The sequence below is a fragment of the Haliotis rufescens genome, unplaced genomic scaffold, assembly GCF_023055435.1.
Source record: "Haliotis rufescens isolate VD_foot unplaced genomic scaffold, xgHalRufe1.0.p SCAF_32, whole genome shotgun sequence".
NCBI lineage: Eukaryota > Metazoa > Mollusca > Gastropoda > Lepetellida > Haliotidae > Haliotis > Haliotis rufescens.
The window spans coordinates 1,451,286-1,458,297 of record NW_025964024.1 but is presented as its reverse complement, the minus strand read 5'-3'; the positions used below and the strand labels follow the sequence as shown (position 1 = coordinate 1,458,297).

The following is a 7,012-nucleotide window of genomic DNA, read 5'->3' as shown; positions in this document are numbered from 1 at the left end:
AATCTACTTTATCCCTCCTTACTGATGCAGCTCTAGTTTTACCTCTCCTGGCGGCCATTATGCAACTGTCGTCTTATACACAATCCCGCGCTCACGTCTGCTGGTCGTTTCCTGTGGTACGGGAATTAGTGGAACATCCTCGCTCAAATGTACCCTAGATGATATAACCTACTATCATAATTAAATGCTGCTCTTTCAAGCGCCGCGGGGACACGGGTGGCCCAGTCGTCTAAGGCGCCGTGATTCGCTGTGCAGAGTTGCGTCCTTTGGGCACGCCAGAAACCTATGATTGTTGGTTCAAATCCCGGTTCGCCCGATTATCTTTATAGGTTTGTCAGCACCATACCCGTGCTCGTCAGTTTCACCGAAGTGGTAAACGTCTGAGACTTGCATCACTTCGGGCTTTCCTCCCACATTAAGCTGACACGCCGTGATATAACTGGAATAATGTTAAAAGCGGCGTAAACCCAACTTACTCACTCACTCACTTTCCAGCGCCGCAACTATGGAGCTGTGACAAAGAGATCAACACATTGTTTGTCAACACGTTACAGGAGGCTTTAGAGCATTCTAGTGCGCTAGGGGTGGTAAGTATTGGTTTTTGGGTCTTTGTGGCTTTACCCACTGGGCCTCGCTTAGTGTTAAAGATGATGGTTGACTCACTACGCGTGTACACTTATGGAGCCATAATTAAATCCTCATCCACAATGGCCGTCAATCTGCCTGTTGCGGCAACCAATGCTCCGTGTCAAAAACTGCTGTCAAACAAAATAATCGCTAACACTCATTTATATCGTGTATATAGTTTTATGTGATAAAAAAACCCCCGGATATTAGCGACAATATGTAAGCTAATTGGTTGTTACAATCAGCAAAAGGGTACCGTTTGTGGGAATATGTACTAGACATAACATTTGAAGGCTAATGAAACGAAATATATGACAGTCCATGCAATAGAAGCGAAATAGAAAATGTTTAGGCATTAACTGTTGTGTAATTTATGCTTGTTGTGCCCTAAAATGTAATATTGTTAATTATGCCCGGAAAGGCATGACATCTGTGACAGAGTTTACAAAAAAAATCAGGAGGCAGTGTGTACGTGCCAGTTCATCACGTAACCTAGTTCCAGCCTGAATAGGTTACTGCGCTCATTTTCTGTGAAAGAATCGTGTTTATCAATTTCAGTAAGTGAGGGAGGTAATTGCACAGTCGTCAAGAACAGGGTATGAATTGAGACCAGTTATTCTTGTTTGAATTGCAGACTGGGGAAAAGCCATGTGAAGCTGAGAAGTAGAGAGCAAAGTATTCACACACGGAAGCAATACTTTTCACTTGTGTATATGCCCATTCCTCTTGCAAAAGTAAGTGTCACTTCAGTACTTCAAAATAAGTGGGGGCGGTCGGGTAGCCTAGTGGTTAAAGCATTCGCTCGTCACGCCGAAGACCCGGGTTCGATTCCCGACATGGGTACAATGTGTGAAGCCCATTTCTGGTGTCCCCCGCCGTGATATTGCTGGAATATTGCAAAAAGCGGCGTAAAACCATACTCAATCAATCTAAATAAGTGAGTGAGTTGGCTTTAACCCCGCTTTTAACAATATTACAGTTATATCGCGGCGTGTCAGCTTAATGTGGGAGGGAAGCAAAAGTTATGCAGGTCTCAGACGTTTACCACTTCGGTATGGTGCTGAGAAACCTAGAAACATAATCTAGGCGAACCGGGATTCGAACCCACAATCATACATGTAGGTTTCTGGCGTCCCCAAGGGACGCACCTCTGCACAGCGAATCGCGGCGCCTTAGACGACTGGGCCACCCGTGCCCCCACTTAAAAATGTGGTTAATATAGTAATGAATAGAACTTGCGGTGTCCGATAGATATAATTGGTGGTTTATTGATAGCATTGATTGATAGGTATTACCCTGTTACGTAATTAGATTTTCAGCGCATATCGTAACTATTTGTAATCTCATGTAGTAGCATTGTTATGCACATATTTGATAAGGATCGGCTGTTATAATATGTTAATCTATGGGGAGTCATGCATATTATAACTTTATTTATGCTTACTTTGATCAACTGAAATATAAATATAATATTAAAATAAATCAACAAAAGCCTTTCCACAAACAATATAAAACGTCAATGCCAGTGAACAACTCAATGTTCTCATGAAACAGATAATACTTGGTGCAAAATAGGGGTGAAAATTATTAGGGGTGTCAAGATAAATCTAAATATCGATATATTGCTGTTGGTAAGCACTTAAAGTCAATAAATCGATTGTTAAAGCAGTTTCCGATCAAAAGTATCCATTTCAGTTAGGAATATCGATAGTTTCCATTGTACTTACCACATCAATAAATACATGCAATGCTGTTCAAATTTGTTTTCTTTTGATCATGAGTGGTAGTAACTTACATATGGTAATGTATAAGGGTAAAGAAAAAACAAATCTGTCATATCTCAAACTTTTTATTTGTTGTTATGGTTATCACATTCAAGGAAACTTCAGTTCCAAGCTTTAATTCAGCACTAAAATCCATCTAAAATGATACACTGAATTTCAAACAATCGATATTTATCGCAATAGTTTCTTTCAATATCAATCGTTATCGCAATAGTGATTTCCAGACCAATAGAAACCCCTAAAAATATATGATTCGATCACTGACAATCAGCGATGACATCGGGTGTTCGCGAAAAGGGTAAGCATGCCCTGTACGACCGACAGCATCCGCCATTCACACAAATTGCATGACAAAGTATGATAGATGTTAATCAATGGCATCTCAAATACCCGGTACAGATTATAGTGAAGCTTAATATTTACCTGCGTGCATAATGTAGATATGTAGTGGCTTCTTTATGTTTGTGGCATGGGCATCGCTACGTATTAGCAATGACCACAAACGAGGATCGTATGACCATAGGGTTTATTTCAACCGCTCATGATGAGTCCCATACATAGAACCACCTGAGAATACCGCTGTTTTACACGTACGTAACACATCCCCCTTTTAAACAAAAGGTTGCGTTTACAAAGTTAAGTTCTTTTGCTTCCGCTGGCGACGCCATCTTGAGGATTACAATGATTTAGGTTGTACATCCTTATGATCATTTCCCTGTGATCTGCTGACCAACTCTCTGGGGTTGTTGAGAGGCTTCCTACGAGTCTTTCTCTGTGGCTCCAATGTATGAGATATCTGTTCTGTATTTGTCGATCCCTGCAAGGCCTCAGCTGGCTGCTTCAGTAGCTCCACAAACTGAGTGATCCGAGGATCTTCAATTTATTCCTTCACTGCAGGCTTCTGTGATTCTGTGTCTTTGGTAGTACCAGTATCCACATTGTTTTGATCCTTGCTTTTCTATTTATCCTGCAAGGGATGCTCTATCTGTTCTTCTGGTACTGGAGGTTAAACATGTTTGAAATTTCTTGCAATCCAGTGAGAAAGAGCAGTATCTTGTTACATTTGTTGTCTTGAACTTCAAAGTGATCTGGACCAAGAACATCTGTCATAACAAATGGCCCTTTCCAAATTGGCTTAACTTCGGCGATCATTTTTCTGGGTTTTTTTCCCGCATCAGATCATCTGTAATGTAAGGCTTGTCTTTACTTCCTAGGTCATACAACCGTTTCTGCTTTGTCTGTTTGTCTTTCAATGCTTTTCAGAACACACTGCATCCCTTTCAGTTGTGTCCAAATGGCATTGATGTGACCTCGAAGAGTCCAAATCTGGTGATTGGTCCACTTGATTCATTTCTATTTTGCGTAAGCCACTCTGGAAAGCTAGGGTTAAAAACAAACTTGCCACACTCCTTGCAGGTAACAATTAGACCATGTGTGGTGGAGGGTATACATTATTTTGAGTTGCACCGTTTAGCTTCTTAAAATCATCCACACACCAGCGCAAACTTCCATATTTATTTTGACCAGGACCACTGAGCTAGCCCTTTCTGAGGTTGTTGGAACCACAGGGCCCTTGTTCAAAAACTTTGGAGATGGTTCTCCTCTTTGTGCTGGAGTCATATAGGTGTTCTCCTTTATGGATACAAAATAGACTTGGCACAACCAGTTGTAATTCAGTGTTGAAGCATCCTAAATCGTCATCTTCCAAATGAAAGCGCAAAACCCTTTCAATATCTATAACAAATATCTGCCAAAAGCAGAGACGATTGCACGATTCCAATCATATCATGAGCATGTGTTTCTGACTAACGATCAAATACTGATGATACCACGTGATCAAGAAAGGGTGAATGCATCCTGCACCATCGGTGTCACCGGGCACACATACATGCAAAGGCAAGGCCATTGTTTATCTGAAAACAACCACGAAAACACAAGTCAAAATAGGGAATCGCATCGGACATAATTTTTGTCACTGGCGCGTCCAATTTGGAAATGTCCTTCACATGTCTAACATAACACTTTTTTTAATTTGTACTTAAATGTTGTAACCTTCTGAGCAAGAGTTGTCTGGCGTTCATTGAAATCTACGTGGAAAGAGTATGCTCGATAATACCTCAAAACACATCTTCAATTTTAGGTTGAGTGTCTGCCAGTTATGCTTTTTTCCACGTTGTGTAGATGTTTAAATGATTCCTCTTACAATCTGACCAGATGCTGTGGCACTTCCTTGTCCACTTGGTCTGGTTTCAAATTCAAATTTTATACGTTCCACCTTCGGTTGGGCATCTGTAAGTCTACCCAAGTGAATTCTTTTCTTAGCAGACTTAATCTTACCCTTCACCACTCCTGCACTATGAAAAATGCCCTTTTTATTCGAGACTTGTTCTAACACTGCCGATCTCGCATAATTCTGTAGTTGGCATTTGACTCTTCCAGTAAGAAGTTTCTCTGACGTTGGGGGAATGATTTCATCCTCATCCAGTTGAACCGTGTGTGAATTTGTTTCATTTGAAGAAATATCTGGAATAATGATTCCGTTAATAACAAAATCCTCTTGCTTTGCAATAATGGTGGCATCCACTTCTTTCAAAGAGTTAAGGCCCGTTAGGATTTTGTCTCGTATTGGTGCAACATGTACTGGCCACAACCAGGAACATCCAGCGACTGAGATTGCATTTCTGCCCCATACTCTGCATTAAACAAAATCAGCTTGTGGGATCCGTTCTGTACCTGTATTTCTCCACTAAATCCTGTTCCTGTGTCAATTGCCGATAGCCTCAGTTATGATGTTTGGATGTGAGTGTTTGACTCGCATGACGGTATTCAGCTCTGGTCAGTTGTGGGTTTACCTTCCTTTGATTGTCTGGGTAAATTACTTGTTGAGGGGCTCATGTTAACCCTCTTAGTGCCATGGGACCAAATATGGCCCCGTTAAAATGTCCCATTTCAACTGTGAAGTAAGATGTCAAAGACTAAGTGCGCAACATTATAACCATCATCACCCCAATCATCTCAGTGAGTGAGTGAGTTTGGTTTAACGCCGCTTTTTACAGTGTTCCAGTTATATCACGGCGTGTCAGCTTAATGAGGGAGGAAAGCCCGAAGTGATGCAGGTCTTAGACGTTTACCACTTCAGTGAAACCCACGAGCACGGCTATGGTGCTGACAAACCTAGAAACATAATCGGGGTGAACCGGGATTCGAACCCACAATCATAGGTTTCTGGCGTGCCCAAGGGACGCAACTCTGCACAGCGAATCGCGGCGCCTTAGACGACTGGGCCACCCGTGCCCCCTGTGTGATCTGAACAAATGGAGAAGGGTTTTTCAATCCCCTCCCCATTTGCCGTTTGATACGACTTTCAATAAGTCAAGTGCTTTCAGGAACTTTTAATAGATGGCAGGAATATCTACTTTGATAGGAGTGCCAGATAAAATAATCCTGGGTCTTTCTACAGAAATGTATACGCTTAGTTTTTTTCTAGTTTTAGTATATTGTGACAGTGCACAATTTATGATAAAATATTTCACATTTTTATATTATTTGTATGTATATATTTTGCACATATTTGCCATAAATTTCATGTAATTATTTCTATACAGTTACTAACATTGAAGTGTCACTTTAATTACCCCTCATGTCAAGGCCAAGCTTAGCAAACCTAATTAACATCATCTTCCCGAGGCAAGAGAGTTTACTGACTTTAAATGTCCAGTTTCCATCCTTGCCGAACTAGGCTGGTTTTATAGAGTTACATTTGACTGGGCTAACGAGTCTATGCATAGTCCAATCAAAATCACGCACCGAAATCGAAATCCGGTTCGGAAACTGTCGTGCCGATTTCGGTCAATTGCAGGATTTGCAAAGCATGTGCACCGCCAACTCGTTGTCAGCAGATATTTTCCAAATGTTTTCATATTTTTAATCAAGGTGCTCACGTGATTTGATGCATTTCGCGATGTAAGACCCGTTTTATCACAATATAGATCTTGATTATCGATCAGATCGTCCTGACTTGCCGCCACCATTTTGTGTGAAGCAAACACAAGTGACACGTGAAGTGGAATCTGATTGGTCCATAGGAGAGGCTTAGAAGGGACATAACTGGTAATAGCCAATGGTGGCGCTACGATCGAGCCCAGTAATTGCAGCCTAGTTCGGCAAGGGTGGAAATTGGACTTTTAAAGTCAGTTAACTCTCTTGCCTCGGGAAGATGAATTAACATCAACCATATGCTATTGCCAGTGTCTAGTTAAAAACCAATCTATTGATTTCTTTACCTGTAAATGACCATTGTATAGACATCCAGGCAGCAGTTGGTAAAACAAAGTTTACTTAGTCTGACGTAATTACCGCAATTACCATCGTGTTACGGTCACGTGACACATCCTATAAGAACTCATTCCGGCCTGTCCAATCAAATTCTTATTAGCAAATTACCTATTTTATACCTAAATTATCTATTTCAACCAACCAAAATTGTAATTAAAGGACACATTGTATGTTTTGGCCAATCAAGAGAATTCCGACGTTGATCAGTGGTGTTTCCAGTACTTTTTAGACCATAAAAAGAGGTCCGTGATTTCATATCAACACAT

The 7,012-nt window shown here is 41.0% G+C and overlaps 1 protein-coding gene across 1 annotated transcript in view; it reads left to right on the top strand.

Annotated features, from left to right (window-relative positions):
* Positions 1-1,248: 1,248 nt before the first annotated feature.
* Positions 1,249-7,012, top strand: part of LOC124149139 (organic cation transporter protein-like) — a 29,453-nt gene continuing 23,689 nt past the window's right edge. Inside the window, exon 1 of the mRNA XM_046520513.2 lies at positions 1,249-1,361. The gene's annotated coding sequence lies outside the window, so the exon portion shown is untranslated. The remainder of the gene's footprint in view (positions 1,362-7,012) is intronic.